Source organism: Vombatus ursinus, unplaced genomic scaffold (genome assembly GCF_900497805.2).
Source record: "Vombatus ursinus unplaced genomic scaffold, bare-nosed wombat genome assembly UNPS02000577.1, whole genome shotgun sequence".
NCBI classification, from domain to species: domain Eukaryota; kingdom Metazoa; phylum Chordata; class Mammalia; order Diprotodontia; family Vombatidae; genus Vombatus; species Vombatus ursinus.
Genome location: NW_020940355.1, coordinates 16,240,293 through 16,257,797, shown reverse-complemented (window position 1 = coordinate 16,257,797; position 17,505 = coordinate 16,240,293).

The window sequence follows — 17,505 nt, the reverse complement described above, 5'->3', positions numbered from 1 at the left end:
TATAAAGATTAGATAAAATATGGTTACTGACATCATTAGAGCAGATGGCTGCAGCAAATGTATGACCACAAACACAGATGACCATCATGACAAATTACAACATGATAAGCAAATCAGAGAAGCCCAATGCAAAGTGCTATGTAATGTCTAATAGGTACATCAAGAGAATTGTTTCCAAAAGGAGAGAGCTTAACAAAGGCTTTTCGGAAGAGGTAGAATTTGAAGTGGGATTTAAATATTTTCTGAAATCTCATTTCCTCCCTGAAGTCTCTGGCTAATTAAAAACACGTAAGGCACTCAAATAGCCTATTAGGCCACCTCAGAAGAGAATTGTTCTTAGAGTGGCCATCAGGGCAATTCTTTGATATTCTGGTGAGTCCCTCTTTCCCACAGGGTCCAGAAAGTTTCCTTTAAGATTCTTCATATTATTCTGTCATTTAAACACACACCCCCCTCAGAAGGTAAACATCCTTTAGAGCAGGGGTTCTTAACCTGAGATTCATGAACTTTTAAAAAATATTTTGATAACTATTTCAGCATAATAAGCTTTCTTTGAAATCTTATGCATTTTATGCATTTAAAAACATTATTGTGAGAAGGAAACTGTTGGCTTCACCAAACTTCCAAAGGGGATTATTACACACAAAAAAGTTAGGAAACCCTCCTTTAGGGGTTGCTCAACAATAATCCCTTTGCATTGGGACTGCATGCTAAAGAAGATGAAATGGGCCATATCTCTTGCCTCTTCAATTTTTTTGTGGTTTAGTGCTCTAAAAATGATTCTGTTCAGGAACTGTGAATGGTTGTTTTCTTTCCCTAATAGGCAATGATGTTCAGGAAATGGCCTCTCTTTCCACAAGATCCAATGCCCAAACTTTTGAGTTTGGGAGCTCACCCATGAGGCAACTCTCAAAGCTGGTGCTGCCCAAGAAACAGCTCTTCACTTGTTAGAAGGCTGAATTCCCTGATTTCTACACCAAATCTTTCAATATAAAGACCATAGATTCACATGGACCATGAGCAAGAGGTTGGGGTTCTCACACATGGACCACAAACTATCCTTTGGGGTCACGGGGGTGAGCACATCATACTTATTTCTTCCATATGCTCCTGCAGTAACTCTATGCCCAGGCTATCACCATCTCCTCTGACATGAGAGAGTTTATTCTATGACCTGGACCCAGAAAGGTGGGTCCCCTTCTAAGACAATAATTACCATTCTGAGAGGGAGTACCTATATGCAGGTGAAAGTTTCCCTCCTCCAGTGATGTTTGCTCCACTGCACACTGGTCTGACTTCTGAATGGGGAAAAAAATGAAGAAGACAAAAAGGGGAGTGAGTGCAAAAGAGACTGAACTGGTCTGTCAACTTGGCTTTTATACAGATCATGGAAAGGTGTGGCTCCTTCAACAAAAGATTATCTTCCTAAGTGCCGGTTAGCCAATCATCTCAGGGCAGTCTCAGTATCTTTAAACCAATCAGAAGTTGTCTGTGTGTTCTACATCAATTACCAATGTGCCAATCCACATTATATATGAGAAGGTGCCTTCCTAATCCCCCTACCCTCCCCCAAAAATGCTTATACCTTATATATTCATCAAATTGATTAGGAAGTTCATCAAATTTCATAGACTTCTGGATCTAGAGCTATAATGGACCTCAGAAAACATCTTGAGGGACCATCACCTCTCCTTAAACAAATAAAGACCAAGGCCCAGGGGCATTAATTCCAAGGACAACCAGGTAGTAAGTGACTGACAGAGTGGGAACTTGAACTCAGCAGGAATGTTTCCAAGTAGAATACTCTTGCCGCAACACTATATTAAAAACTATCCTAATTAACCCCCATTTATAGTAGTATCACATTTAAAAAAAAAAATCTTCACAGGGCAGCTAGATGGTGCAGTGGATAGAGTACCGGCCCTGGATTCAGAAGGACCTGAGTTCAAATCCAGCCTTAGATACATAACACTTACTAGCTGTGTGACCCTGGACAAGTCACTTAACCTTTAGATAACATGTAAAATTTCATTCCATCTGTTTGTATAAATATCTGAAAGACTTTCATAAAATATATTTTATTAGTGTCAAGGACTATGATAATACCATTGATTTTTAAGATAACATTAAAGCATGGCTACTTGAGGCTCACTCTGAAGTATGCTAGAAACAACTTTATCATATTGCAATGCTACTGCTGGGGATACAAGGTATTGCTTTTGTCCATTCAATAGTAGGGTAGTCAAATTCAATTTTTGTAACTAATGAGCATTAATAGCTTGTTAGACCTGTGCTAATATTTACAGTTCCAAAATCTTTTTTATATTCCAGCAACAAGGGGTCTAGTGCAACTAACTGAGATCAAACAGTTGTGATCAGATGAACAGTCATGGGCACAAAGCTCAGTGCCCTTGAGCTTCCAGCATGCCAGGTAAGACAAATTACCTCACCCCAAGGAAAGATACTGGGTTAAATGCATAGGACCAAATTTGCATACGTCCTACAATATTTCCATTTTACTCTTCAATTCCTGAAGTTGGATTCATCCAGCATCAACATATCCATCGAGCCTTTAAAGGTGAAAGGCATTCTTTTTTGTCTACTCAAAATGCAATTAGATCCATGAGAAGACAGCCACAGTTGATCCCTTTACCAATGTCTCACCCGAGGACACACCTCTTTTTTTTTGAGGAGACAACATTACTTTGAACTACAGACCCAAACTCCTTACATGCATTGATAAAACTATGTGAATGTTCCTTTGATCTTTTACAAAGTGTTGCAGAAACTCAAGAGACAAAGAACAAAATGATTAGATTGAAGCCCTGAGGAACCATGTTTTATAAGTCAGAATTCTAGTGCAATTTAAAGAGGAATTCACTAAGAGCAAAGGAAGAATATAAATACAGCTTGTATAACAGGATTGTAATATCTCTGAGCTGGAAGGGGCCAAAGGGCGATCTAGTCCAACATACCTAAGGAGCAATCTCATTACTGTATACTACACAGGTGTTCAGTCAGTTTCCATTTAAACACTTCCACTAATGGCAAAATCACCCTCTTCCTAGGTAGTCTTATTCTACTTTTACATAACTCTAATTGCTAGGATGTTTTTTCTTTACATTGAGCTTAAAATTCACCTTTTGTAGCTTTAATCTGTATTCCTCTTTATGCTCTCTGGGACTAAGCAGTACAACTCTAGACTCTTTTTCATATAACACTATTAAGTATTTAAAGATAATATTCATCTTCCCCCTAAATATTCTATTCTCTTGGCTAAACATCCCTAATTTCTTCAACTAATTTCATGATAGTCTCCAGTTTTCTCATTATCCTGGGCACCCTCCTCTAGACAAAATCCATCATAATATGTGGCAACTAAAAGTGATTACAACTACCAGAAAAATAAGACTGCATCAGCTTGTAGAGAAGTGAAAAATTTGCTTTACTCAAAGTAAAGAAGACAGGTTGAAATCCTGCCTCAGAAACTCTTTTGTTGTGTAACTATGGGCACTTTAATTTTAACTTCTCAGTTTACTCATTTGTATAATGAGCACAATGAGCACCCACCTCACAGAGTTGTATGGCTCAAAAAAAAAAAGATAATCTATATATAGTGTTATATAATGGGCAGTTACTGTGCTATAGAATCATATTATAGAAACCACAGATCCGAGAGCATCTCACACACAACACATCCAAAATAGAACTCATTATCTTTCTTCGTAAACTCAACCCTCCTACTAATTTTCCCATTTCTATCAAAAGTATCACCATCCTTCTAGTCACTCGTGTTTGCATATTCATATTCAGAGTTGCAGTTTGCATATTAAATGTTGCAGTGTGCATATTGCAGAGTCATATTCAACTTGTAATTCATACACAAACACCCCATATCTAATCAGTTGCCAAATCTTATCAATTCTATCTCCAAAATATCACCCTTTCTCTATTTATGTAGCTATAATCCATATGCAAATTCTCCTCACCTTTCACTTAGACTACAAAATGCAATAGCCTCCTTATTCTCCTCCCTGCATCTAGCCTTTCCCTCTCTTTAATTCATTTTGGGCACAGTTGCAAAATTATTATTCCTGAATTCAAGTATTACCGTTGACTCCCTTACTCAGGAAGTTACATGGCTGTCTATTGTTTCTACAATAAAACATAAGCTTTTCAGTTTGACATTCGAGCCAGATATGGTCTGGCTCTGATATAACCCAAGAATACCTTCCAAGTGCTTAAGAATCATCTGGCTACACATGTTCCATGCTCATCTTTCAAAAAGGGTTTCTTGCATGCTGGGTTTGGGTTTTTGGTTTGCAGTACCATCCCCCGTTCCCTCCATTGCCCTTGTTTGCTTTGTAAAATTTTCTGGTTTTTGTTTATTATTATTTCAAAGTGATATTGCTATTTTAGAAAAGTGAAAGGTTGATAGCAGCTCCAGAATGAAATCTTTGTGAATTCATTTAGTGTAGGCTTAACATCTTTATATGCACCGTGATTTTTGGCTTGTATTTTATTAGTTATTGCTTGTATGAATAGTGTGAGGTAGGTCAAAATTATCGTATCCAGTTACAGATCAGCAAACTAAGAAGGGTATCAACAAACCTACTGAACCATGCTGCCTTTCTAAATAATTCTCAATGAAAACATGAGTATAAGAATACTGAAAATATAATATGCCTTGTCCATTTCAACATCTTGCTAAGATTGGTCTTTCATCTAAAAGATGGGATCCTTGATTGATCAGAGAGAGAATTACAGCTGGCATTTATAGAACACTTTACAATTTACAAAGGACCTGATTTATACAATGTCATCTGACCGCAACAATAGCTATGTACAGTAAGTCTGATTATATAATTTCAAAATGAAGAAACCGAGGCTCAGGGCGGTAAAGTTATTGTCCCAAGATCAAGCAGCTAGTAGGACAGAGCGTGTTATTGGGTGGAAATAATTCAGGACTAGGAGTCAAGAGATGTGAGTTCTCACTCCAGCTCTGCTACCATCTGCTTTCTGTGTGAACTTGGATAAATTGCTTCATCTTTCAAGGCCTCACTTTATTTGTCTATAGTAAGAGGGTTAGATGAGGTCTACAATTCCCAATGAAGCTCTAATGTTGACTTGTAAAGTAGTGATACAGTGAAAAGAGTCTGGACTCTAAAGGAAGTTGATCTGTTTAAATTATGGGCTTAATCACTTATTTTCTGCGTACCTATGGCTCTCAAAGTAGTCTAAAATCACATTTGCTTTTTTTGGCTGCCATCACCACTCTGTTGACCCACATTGAGCTTGCAATTCACTTAAACCCAGACATCTTTTTCTGACAAATGGTTATCTAGTCCCACCTTTTCCATTTTCTACTTGTGAGGTTAATTTTTAACCTAAGTATAAGGCTTTATATTTATACATAGTAATATTCATTTTTCCCTTTTATATTGAGCCCAATATTCTAATACCCCTCCCTCCCAGATGTGTCATCTTTCAATTTAACATGCATGACATCTATACCATTATCAGTGTCACCGATAAAAATAATAAGCAGCTGAGGGATAAGCAGAGTTATCTGATATATTCTGCTAGAGACCTCTGTCCAAATTAAATTCAAATCGTTAATGACTACTCTTTGCATACAGCCTCTCAACAATATCAAACCTAGATCACGTTTTTCATCTTTTCCACAAAAATGGTTTCAGAAATTTTGTCAAATTTTTCTCCAAAACCTAGCTAAATTATATATGTATATATTCATACATATATATGCATATATATACACATTTCCCCAATCTGTCAAATAATGCAAAAAAAAATGAAATGAGTTTAGTTTGGTATGATATCTTCTTGATTATGCCATATTTGCTCCATATAATCACCACTTCCTTTTCAAGATGTTCTGTCTTTATCTCTTTAATAACACATTCTAGAACTTTGGCAGAAATCAAAATCAAGTTCATTAATCTGTTGGTTACATGTTCCATTCTTTTCTCTTTTCTAGAAAACTGAGCTCTCCAGTCTTGTGGTACATCTCTGTTCTCTAAGATCTTTCAGAGGTCACTGAGAGTATCTCAGTAATCCCATCTGCCAGTTCTTTCAATATCCTAGGAAGTGTTTCATATGCTCCACTCTTCTGCCCATACTGTTAATGCTACTTGAAGAAATCATGGAATTAGAATGACTGAATTTCTGATTTTTTTCTTTAATATCAACTGGGTTCTCACTGCTTTATGGAAATCATTTTACTCTTCATTTTTGGTTCTTTTTAAATTATATTTTATTTTGTTATTGTGAATTTGACAAAATCAACATTTCCAATTACCAAGAACATGACTCCATGCAAATCTCTATGATGCACAGCCTGTTTAAAAAAAATGCATTAAACTTAAATCAGTAGTTTTAACACTGCCCTGCATATATATATTTCCCCTCATGTACATCCTTCTATTTCCTTCTATGAATTTTATAATGTTTTATTAATTATAGTATTAATTAATAATAATAATTAGTCTTTCTTTCCTTCTTTTTTGTATCACTATCACTCCATCCCACTTCCTCTTTAGGTCCTTCAACATACACACATACACCCTCCCTTCTAACAAATAAATATAGTTGTAACAAAACAAATATGCATTAGCCATGCCTGAAAAAGAATGTCTCATTCTACACCTCTAATCTATCACCTCTTTGCCAAGAGGTGGAAGCACGTTTCATCATTATTCTTCTGGAGTTAAAATGAATCATTACATTGATCAGATTTCTTAAGTTGTTTACAAATGTTTTCCTTCAAGATGTTGTAGTCATTATATAAACAGTTTCCTAATTCTGATCATTAGATTTCTCTAAACCCTTCCCTCTTATCAATCCTTACAATGTAATAATATTACATTACATTACATACATACCTAAAGCATAATTTTTTTCAGTCATTCACCAATTGATAGTCACCCATCTCATTTCTAGCTATGTGTAAAGTGGTATTATACTTATTTTGTGCATATGGGTCATTTCTTTGAATTCCTTTGGAGTATATGTCTATTAGTTGTGTTGTTTGAAGTTCAGTAAGAATTGTTAGTCCATTCCTGAACTCCAAGAGAGTGCTAGCTATAGAGTTGGAAGTCATCTGTATATGCATGATACTTAATCTTATGGAGCTGATAAAGTGAGCAAGACAGAAAATGTGAGAAAAGAAGGCCTCCAACAGAGGCTTGTGGCACACCCATAGTTGCAGTAAGTGATATGGGTTGCTGATCCAAAAAAAGGAGATTTGAAAGAGAAGTCAGAAAGGTAGGAAGAGAACCAAGAGAGAGAAACATTATATAAATTCATAGAAAACAAACATCAGATTTGGCAATTAATGAAGCATTGGCAACTTTGGAGAAAGCAGTCTCAGTTGAGTGATGAAGTTGGAAACTGGACTAGAAAGGATAAGAAGAAAGCAAAAATAAAGGAAGTGGAGGTCACAAGTACAAAAAGTTTAGGACTTCTCTTTTGGGCCCCAGGTTACATTCATTATTCAAAAGAGATTGATGTAAGAGATTGTTTAAACCATGAATTTGTGAGAAACAAAGTATTTGGGGGGGTTGGGGTGCATATTGACTGTGACATTTTAGCCAGTTGAGCAATACATTGACACACACACACAGAGCAAATATTGTGCAAAAATAATGGGCTGGCACAGAGCTGAGTGTGAGAACATCAGGTTGAATTGCTTTTAGGAAATTGAATAATGCTTTCTGTGTTTATAATGAGTTGTGAATTTAAATTGTTGCAAAAGATATTTTAATGAAACATATAACCAGAAAGGGAGGGAAGTCAATTATGTGGTGAGAATGACAGGCAACAGACTGGCTAGATGTCTCATTGGAACCCTCTAAGCTATCAAAATAACTAGACCTCATTGATATAGGGCTGATATCTTATGGAGACTGTATGGAAGAACATGAATGACAATTGCACAAGATAAGAAGCTGTGGAAGAGAAAGAAGGAAGGAAAGAAGGACAGAAGGAAGGAAGGAAGAAAGGAGGAAATTGGCATTTATTTAGCACCTTCTATGTGTATACAAGTATTATCTAATTCAACCCTCACAATAACCATGGGAAGAAAGTGCTATTATTATCCCCAATTTATAGTTAAGGAAACTGAGGCCAACAGAGTTTAAGTGACTTGCCCATGGTCAAACAGCTAGTAGTTGTTTGAGGCCAGATTTGAATTTGGGTCTTCCTTACTCCAAGCCCACAACTCAACCTACTGCACCACCTAACTGTAGTGAGGATAAGATCTATACCAATGGCAGCAGTATCTACATCTATGAGATCACAGTTTCTCCAGAACACCAGAGCAAGTGATAACTCTGGAGATATCTCCTCTGCAATATTCTGGCTTATGGTATTTTTCTCATTATGCATGGCCACAAAGAGGGCATAACACAATTAAAATTATTCTAACAGTCTACAATTTCTTTCAGATAGTTGAAATAGTTTATGATTTTGGCATAAGGAAATTTGTTCCAGTTTTAATTTTTTTTCTGGGCCATCATGCTATGCTTTGTCTGCTACATATCTAATAAGAAATAGTTGATGTTAATCTTGCCAGAATGAATTTAAAAGGTCGGATGCAGAACCAGTATTTTAATTTGTGAGGATATTTAAAGTGTGGTTTGATCAGCTGTTTTCTAAAAACAGATTAAAACTATTTCCTTTCCATAACTGGCAAAATACAATTAGAATGAATACACACACACACATACATACACACACTGTGTGTGTGTGTGTGTGTGTGTGTGTGTGTGTGTGTGTGTGTGAAGTGGATTCTCTGACTTCTCTAACATATGCTATTAGGTAGCAGTGCTAATAGCTCCCTCTAGACTAAAGGGAGGTAGGAAATGGACCAACAGGTGCAGGACGTTGGAAGGCAAGCTTTATGAAGTGGTAAGAGGCAAGAAACACTATGTCAGCCTTGTGCTTTCCTGGAGGCAGAACCTACCACAATCTTCTCTCACCCCATCACTCACTCCAGCTCTCTTCTAGCTCTAATCATCTGTCATATATCCCTACCAGATTCTTAAATTCTGGAGTACACTTGAAAGTGACAGAATACTCTGGAAAGAAGACTTAGTCTAGAGTCAGAGAACTTGGGTTTAAATCCAGCCTCTGCCTCTTACTACCAATGTGACCTTGCCTAATCAAGCCACAACTACTCTAGGCCTCAGTTTCCCCACCCAAAAATTGAGGAGGTTGGACTACATGGCCTCTTAGGTCCCTTCCAGCCTAAGGTCCTGGAAGAGGTATGGTCAGGACTAGGTAGAGTCCTAGATAAAGAGGAAAACAAAATGCCTTGATTTTTCTTTCTCCAAGAATACCTATCAGAACATCAGCATCCTAAACTACATGTTCTGCAATGTTGTTCAAGCAAATCTTTTCCTTGATCTGGTTCCTTAAACTGTTTTCCTAGTTCTTTTCCTTTCTTCTACCCCTTTCAGTTGATTCAAAATTGATCTCATTCACAAAAGATCCAACATTCCAAAGAAGTATAAATTTACACACACATATATATACATATCACATAATACACACACATGCATATATACACATACAGACACAACACATAACACACACTAAATAGCCAATCAAAAACAAATTCCTTCTCTGGTGTTTAGATATAATGCCACCTTTTATGTTTGGATCTTTGTTTTCCTTGCATTTAATTATAAATGCTGGTGGGAGGGCCCTCTGTCATTTTGGATGAACTCTCCTACAGGCTCAGTGTATCCCCATGAGCATGTGAATGCTTATTAAACATTACTCGACTCACTGATAAGACAAGTCATTGTGCCAGAGGAAATGCTAATTTTAAGATACCAACACTTCACATGACGACTATCCAGTGGCCTGGGGCAGCTCCTGGGAATTTGTAATATGATACAGAATCTTTCCTCCTTTATGTCACCTGTTACAATTTCCCCTCACTTTTCAGTCTTTGAAAATCATTACCATCTGACATCTGTCTGGCTGTCTCAAGCCAGGTCTCCTCTTCCAAGGGGAAGGGAAGGATTTTTTTTTTGCCAAAATTAGTTGCATAATGGCTGCAGTCCCAACTGGCATAATTCTAACCCTCCTTTGGTGGTAAAGACCTAAAAGTCCATCATTTTGTTGTTAATGACAGAGAATCTAGGCAAAGGTGAGAAATAGAAAATGCCACTCAAAGATAGCATCTGGTCTCCTGGGGAATGTAATTGGTTTTGGCAAAGCAATTCTGTCCAAACGTCCAAACACTGTTTTGGCTAATGTAAAGTCCTTAAAATGAGGAAGGACATATTTGGAGAAAAAAAAGTGACTAGAGTATAGTACCATGCCATGGACACAGTAGATAATGAGTACTTCATACAATCATTACTTTAGAGCTGGAAGGAACATAGATATTGTCTAGACCAAAGCCATATATACATATATATATATGTTATATATAGTATGTATGTATATGTGTGTATAGGTATATATACCTATACACACATACACATATATTCATTTATATGCATATATTCATATATGTGTGTATATGTATATATATACACATATAACATACTGATACCATTTGTTTTATATCACCTCATCCATTTCCTTTTCCTTCCCCATATTTCCTTCTCTTATAACAAAGTTAAAAAAGGAAAATGGAAAAATAAAGCAGTTCAGCAAAATTAACCAACACATCAACTAAGTCTAACAGTATATTAAATGTTCTATACCCATAGTTTTCTACCTCTGCAAAGAAGATAGGGAGATACATTTTCTTCCATCCCTCTCCAGATCCAACCTTGGTTATCTTCATCACATGACATTCACAATTTTTAAATTCTTTTGTCCAATTACCTGGCACTCATATACATATCATTTTCCTAATCCTGCTTATTTCCATATGTATCAGTTCATTTGAGTCTTCCCATGCTTCTCCAATGTCCTCATTTTACAAATGAAGAAACTAAAGTGTAACAAGTGAAGAGACACAGATCAAGTCAGGTCAAGGAATTTTTCAGGAACCATGGGTGGCATAGTCAGAAAACAGCTGAGCTTGAACTCAGAAAGACCTGAGTTTAAGTCTTCTTTCTGACACCTAATAGCTATATGACCGCAGGCAAGTCATTTAACCTGTTAGTGCTCCTAGCAACTCTTTAAAACTATAAATTGCAGAACAGTTGCCAACCTAGAGGGAGTTTCTTCATTGGGAAATCAGATCTACACTGTAGAATTATCACTCTGGATGGACTGGATTAAAGAGGGGAGAACCTTAAGGCATGGAAAACAGTTAAGAGGGTATTACAATAGTACTAGTTCCTCCCAACTTTGAAATTCTGTGATTGTATAATTCTATGTTGAGTTTGAGATGGTGATGGCACATGTAGGTAGAGATGTCCAGCAAACTGTGAAGTAGAACCGAAGTTCAGGAGAGAAAAGAGGAATGGAGGTATAGCTTTAGGAGTCATCTGCAGGGAGATGATAGTTGAACACATGGAAGCTAATGAAATCACTGAGAAATAAGGGAAAACCCAAGACAAAGTCCTACAGGACACCCACATATATGGAGGAGGACATGGATGATAATCTAACAAAAAGAGGCTAATAAGGAGTGATCAGGCAGATAGGCACAGAATGAGGGAATAGTAAGACTATAAAAAAAAAGCAGAAAGAAGGAGAAAAAAATATGGAAAAAAGAGATGCTCCACAGTGTCAAAAACTGCAAAGAAATCAAAAAGAATGCAGACTGAGAACAAGTCACTGGATTTAGCAAGAGAATATTAGTATTTGGGGAGAAAATTTCTTCCAGATGTGGAACCTGGATATTTGATTGCAAGGAGATAAAAAGTGAATGGAAGACAAGAAAGTGGAGGCTATGAGTGTAGATGGCTTTTTCCTTTTGTGAAAAGGAGAAAAGATATAGGATGATAGCTTGGAGGGATGGCAGAAACAATTTTAAAAGTGGAGAACTGAGAACATCTGTAGTCAACAGGGAAAAAGAATGAAGGTTAGAGAAAAGAAATAATGACAGACACATTCCCAGAGGATATATGAGGGAATGGGATCAAGGGAACAAGCAAAGTAAAGAGTCAATTTTTCCCCCATTAGAATAAAGAAGAATAGACTGAGGAAACCTGAACTTTTTCACATGAACTATCAAGATAAGCTGTTTCACTATTTGGGGTATACCAGAAATGGCCCCAAACTCTAATAATTCCTTTAGACCTTTGGAAAAGATAGCAACAGGAAGACTATGGGATTAGCTTCCATTGCACTATACTGGTCTGATTCCCCACACTCAAGAAGAAAAGTAATTCCCTGGGACAGCTAGGTGGCACAATGGATAGAGCACCGGCCCTGAAGTCAGGAGGACCTGAGTTCAAATCCAGCCTCAGACCAAACACTTGACACTTACTAGCTGTGTGACCCTAGGCAAGTCACTTAGCCACAATTACCTAAAAAAAAAAAAAAAGTAATTCCCATTTGTGCCAATGGGTTCCTGCACCCAGTAAGTCAAGGTGGGACCAAGAAAAAAAAAAGATGTGGTTATATTATAGCTCAAGCATTGGTGACTCATCTGGGAGTGGGAGTTTTCCATATTATCAAGTTGGGTCAAAGGCTTCAAATATTAAGGAAAAATATTATATGAAGATTCTGGGTACCATGTGATCTGCTACCCATATTCATTTAGGAAAGCTGAGAGGATTGTGAATTTAGAACTTGAACTAGATTTAGAACTACGTCACCTAGTCTATTCCCATCATTTTATAGATAAGGAAGGCAAGATGGAGCTAGGCTAAGTGGTTTACCTGAGATCATAGAAGTACAAGGACAAGAGGCAGTATTTGAACTGACTTATTTTATGCCCTAAGACTGGCATTCTTTCCATTGTTCCATAAGGAGAGCTCATTCTGGAACTGGGCAGAACTGGTACATGGAAAGGTAGGCATGAACACATCAAAGCTATGACTGATGGTAGCTAGCATTTCTATAAGACTTCTCAGTTTTATGAAGTGTTTTATATACACTATCTCATTTGGTTCTCATAATAATCCTATGCATATATTATTTATCCCTTATGTTATAGATGAGGGAAAACTGAGGCTCATGACTTGCTTAGGGTCCCATAGCTGTTAAGCTTTGAGGTTGATTTCCAAGCCAGTTCTTCACTCCAAAATCAGCATTCCATCCACTATGTCACACTAGATTTCCCAGCAATGGAAAGAAAGGTCAATGAAACATTGTTCATCTTTTTAAATAAGGGGAACTATAATAGGGGCCTGTAAAAGTTGGGAATATCTTTTACCAGGAGACAAAAGAACTCATTGAGATAGCAAATTAAGACCTTTCCTTAAGAGTGGCTTCATTCCTTCTTCAGTCTTTGCATTGTTTAGCTCAGCAATTTCACTAGTCAGCAGAAGTTACTGTCCCTCTTCCAGGTCAGGAAAGAATATTTACATAGGAGAGATCATTCTTAAGTGCTTCTGTACACTAAATGGGTAACCCTGCTCTCTAAAAGTTATTTCAACTTCGCAAAAGGCCTGATTTGCACCCTGAGTATAGATTAGACACTGAAAGTAGATAGCTTAACAAATCTTACATAATAGCTCAACTTGAAAGAAAAGGCAAGTATTGCGTAGCTTTGACAAAGAGTATATTCTGTGTTAATTTTAGCAGGTAAAGGTATGTGCCATTTAATATGATTGCTTTCAGTCAGCTTCTAATACAAAGCCGGATATCCTCTTGACAAAGTAAAGTCCTAGAAAACACTTCATTTGATGCTTCCTACAGATTCATCATTGAATTCTAAATCATTGCCTTTGTACTAGACTTAAGATATGTTAACATGAAGTGAAAAGAAGACTTGTCTCTACATGTGCTCTCTTGCTGGATCACAGAGGTGTGCCCAGAAAGAATGTCCATTCTCCTTCCCCCAATGCTTTCCCTACCCAGTCCCTCCAAACTCTTGGAATCTTTACAGAAAATTTGAACAAGAATAGTCTTTTGGTCCATTTCCCTACTTGCTTCACAGAGCAAGAAATAAAGATGCTCTGAGGGCTAATTCAGAAATGTAACAGTTCCTGGGAATTTGAATACATCACCTGATCATGTCCAGAAACCTTTCATTTCTATGATATCATAATTTTTAAAAATCACCTGTGATATAAATAGTCATACTTAAGGAGTATATCTGTAGAATTCATTTCATTCACAACTTTGAGCTGACTTATTATCTTTTCTGGAATACAGAATATCTAATACTCACATAGCCCTTTGTAGCTTGCACATACATTTTATGCATTTGGTTCTTGCAACTCCTCCACTGAAATAAGTACTACTATCCCATTTTGCAGATAAGGACACTGAGACTAAGAGAAGATAAATGACTTACCTAGGATCAGACAGCTAGTAAGTAATGGAAAAAAATTATTTTTAACCTAGCAATTCTGCTGATTCCAAGTACAGCACCCTTCCCACTATACCATATTTCCTCCATAGAATAGCTTTCCTTTCCAGTCACTTGCCCAATGTTTTCAAGGTGGTACTTGGTGGTAGCAACAAGTCCCCATCCCTAAATTATGGGCTTTTCACAATGATTCTTCTACATTTCTGCAACAATGTACTAATCCATAACCACTTTCTTTCCCTTTCTTTCCTGACTCCCATTCCCCAGACAAATAAACTGATATGTATATATATATTATATATATATAGCAGTCATTAAAAAATAATGATAATCTCCTGATAAGATGTTTCAAATATTATTTCCAGACACTATGGTTAGCATATACAAATGTGAGTGTTGACTTTTTCACGCGAAATATACATATGTAAAAACATATTTCATATATGTGATATATGTGTTATACATATGGCTAGGTATAGTATAACTATGATTGGCCTTATGATTTCATTAATGTAAGGATGGGGATCATTACCACTTCCAATTGACAACCACTCTGCCATTTTTAGCCTTAGAAGGTGTCTTGGGGTACTAAAAGCTTAATCAGCCTGCCTAAGATACCACAGCCAGGATATGTGAGAATTTGAATATCTATCGGGACTCTCAATCTATTGCCTCAGAGACATCAAATTCAAATGGAAATGTAGGCCACTAAACTGTGCTTAGGGCAGCTAGGTGGTGCAGTGGATAGAGTGCTGGGCCTGTAATCAGAAAGACCCATCTTCCAGAGTTCAAATCCCATGTCAGACACTTACTAGCTTTGTGACTATGGACAGATCATTTAACCCTGTTTGCCTCAGTTTCCTCATCTGTAAAATGAGCTAGAGAAGTAAATAGTAAACCACTTCAGTATCTTTGCCAAGAAAACCCCAAATGGGGTCTAGAAGAGTCAGAGGTGTCTGAAAAAATGACTCAACAACAACAAACTGTACTTAAGGATCCCAGAGAGTTGCATATTGACTTAGAAAACCACAAATTAGCATTATCTATATTTTATTGAACTTATATTTATTTTGTTAAATATGTCCCAATTATATTTTAATCTGGTTTTGACTGCATTTGGAAGTGTTGCCAACAGCTTGTGGCCTGTATACTGACATCTCTGCACTAAATCACATTGTCTTTCAAACAGAAACATCCTATGAAAAATATTGAGAGGGCATATTTGTAAAGAGGCAATTTTATTCTGAAAAATAGGAATATTACAAACATGTCTTCATCTCCTCCTTTAAAGTATAGGATAAATATTACCAGCCTCAGTTTCCTGGGAAATAAGTTATAGAAATGAAAGTCTACAACACTGGCTCAATATAAGCAGAAAAATCAGTGGCAGAGTTGGAAATAGCAACCAAATCTCTTGACTCCTAGCTATTCGTTTATTTACTTTTCCAATCTTTAAAACTATGTCCTTTGCAAAATTGTCCTAGGGGACACATACAGAAAGTTAACACATTAATTATAACAAGTAAAACAATCTAGAGATAATAGTAACAGCTTAAATTATTTTTTTTAAGTAATAAGCCTTATGCCCTTAGTGTTACTCTCCTATGGAAAACAAGACAAAATAGATTGGGGGAATGGGAGCTGTTAGATAACAAAAAAAGGACTTTGAGAGTCTCTTCACTTCCCCGGGACTCTGTTTTTTCATCTGTAAAGTGAGAAGGTTAAACTAATTTTCTTCTAGATCCAAACCCTATAACCTTATTTGAAAGAAAAGAGGATATTATTTACCTCTGCATAAATCAGAAGTATGAAGAGTCCTTTAAAACTCCGCCACCCCGCCCCCAACATGTTCCACGGTAACCGATGTTGTCCAGCAGAACTCTTACCTGAAAACTACACCTCCAGGATTGTTAAGATGTTGGACAGTTACAGATGTTTCCCCCGGGGGCATTCAGCAAGTATCTTTTTTGTCCTTTTTCTCCTTTCTTCCACATTGCCCATTGGTTGAATGTTTCTTAGTCAAAATCTCAAATATCTGGTACATAAAAGACTATTCTGGTTCAGATACTGATGCTTAGTATACTGACAAAAGAATTTTCCATGTTCTGAACAACTTCTCATCTCTAGTCTCTGGTTTACTCCATTTTTAATGGATTTTAATTCTTTTCTTCAGGGGGAAAAAACAGATTTGTGCTGTAGTAATTGCCTGACTCTTGGTAAAATATAACTTTAGGGGGGCAGCTAGATGGCGCAGTGGATAAAGTTCTGACCTTGGAGTCAGGAGGACCTGAGTTCAAATCCAGCCTCAGACACTTGACACTTACTAGCTGTGTGACCCTGGCCCAATTGCCTCACCCAAAAAAAAAAAATATATATATATATATATATATATACACATATGGATATAGATATACATATACATAAAACACTTTAGGATACAACTTTTAAGTGAAGTCCTTTGAAAGACAAATATGGATCACTTTAGCTACATAAAGAGTATAGGGGTCAATAGTGGTCTGGTGGTATGCTAGCACACCCTGGGGATCCCACCCATTGGCTATTCTTCTTAAGGAGGTATTACCTTAAGAAAGAGCCAATGGGAATGTTCCCTGATAGTGTGCCAGTGGACCTGGCCATGCTGTATGCAACTTGAGGGGGAGGATTATTATTTTTATAAAAGTATGTCTTGTTACAATCAAGCTTCAGTGCATATAAAAAAAAGGGGGGTTCTAGGTGCTTTCAATAATAGCAATGATAAGATTGAGGTTCAGAGCAAAGGCTTTAAAAAGATACTGTTAAATGGTAGTTTTAAGCTAACTTTTCAGTTTTGCTGGGAGTGGGGTGGGGGGGTTGTATCTTGGAATAAGTACTAAGAACTAGCCTTAAAAAAAAAAAAAAGACACCTTCCCTCAATCTAGTACATATTGAACAAAAATTCCTTCTCTCTTCCTCCCAAGTAATAGGCAGTATATTTAGGCAAGCAGCTGTGATCTTTTGGATCATCAAAGCGTCACCATTATTGCTAAACACACTAACAGGAAAGAAGGAAGGAAGGAAGGAAGGAAGGAAGGAAGGAAGGAAGGAAGGAA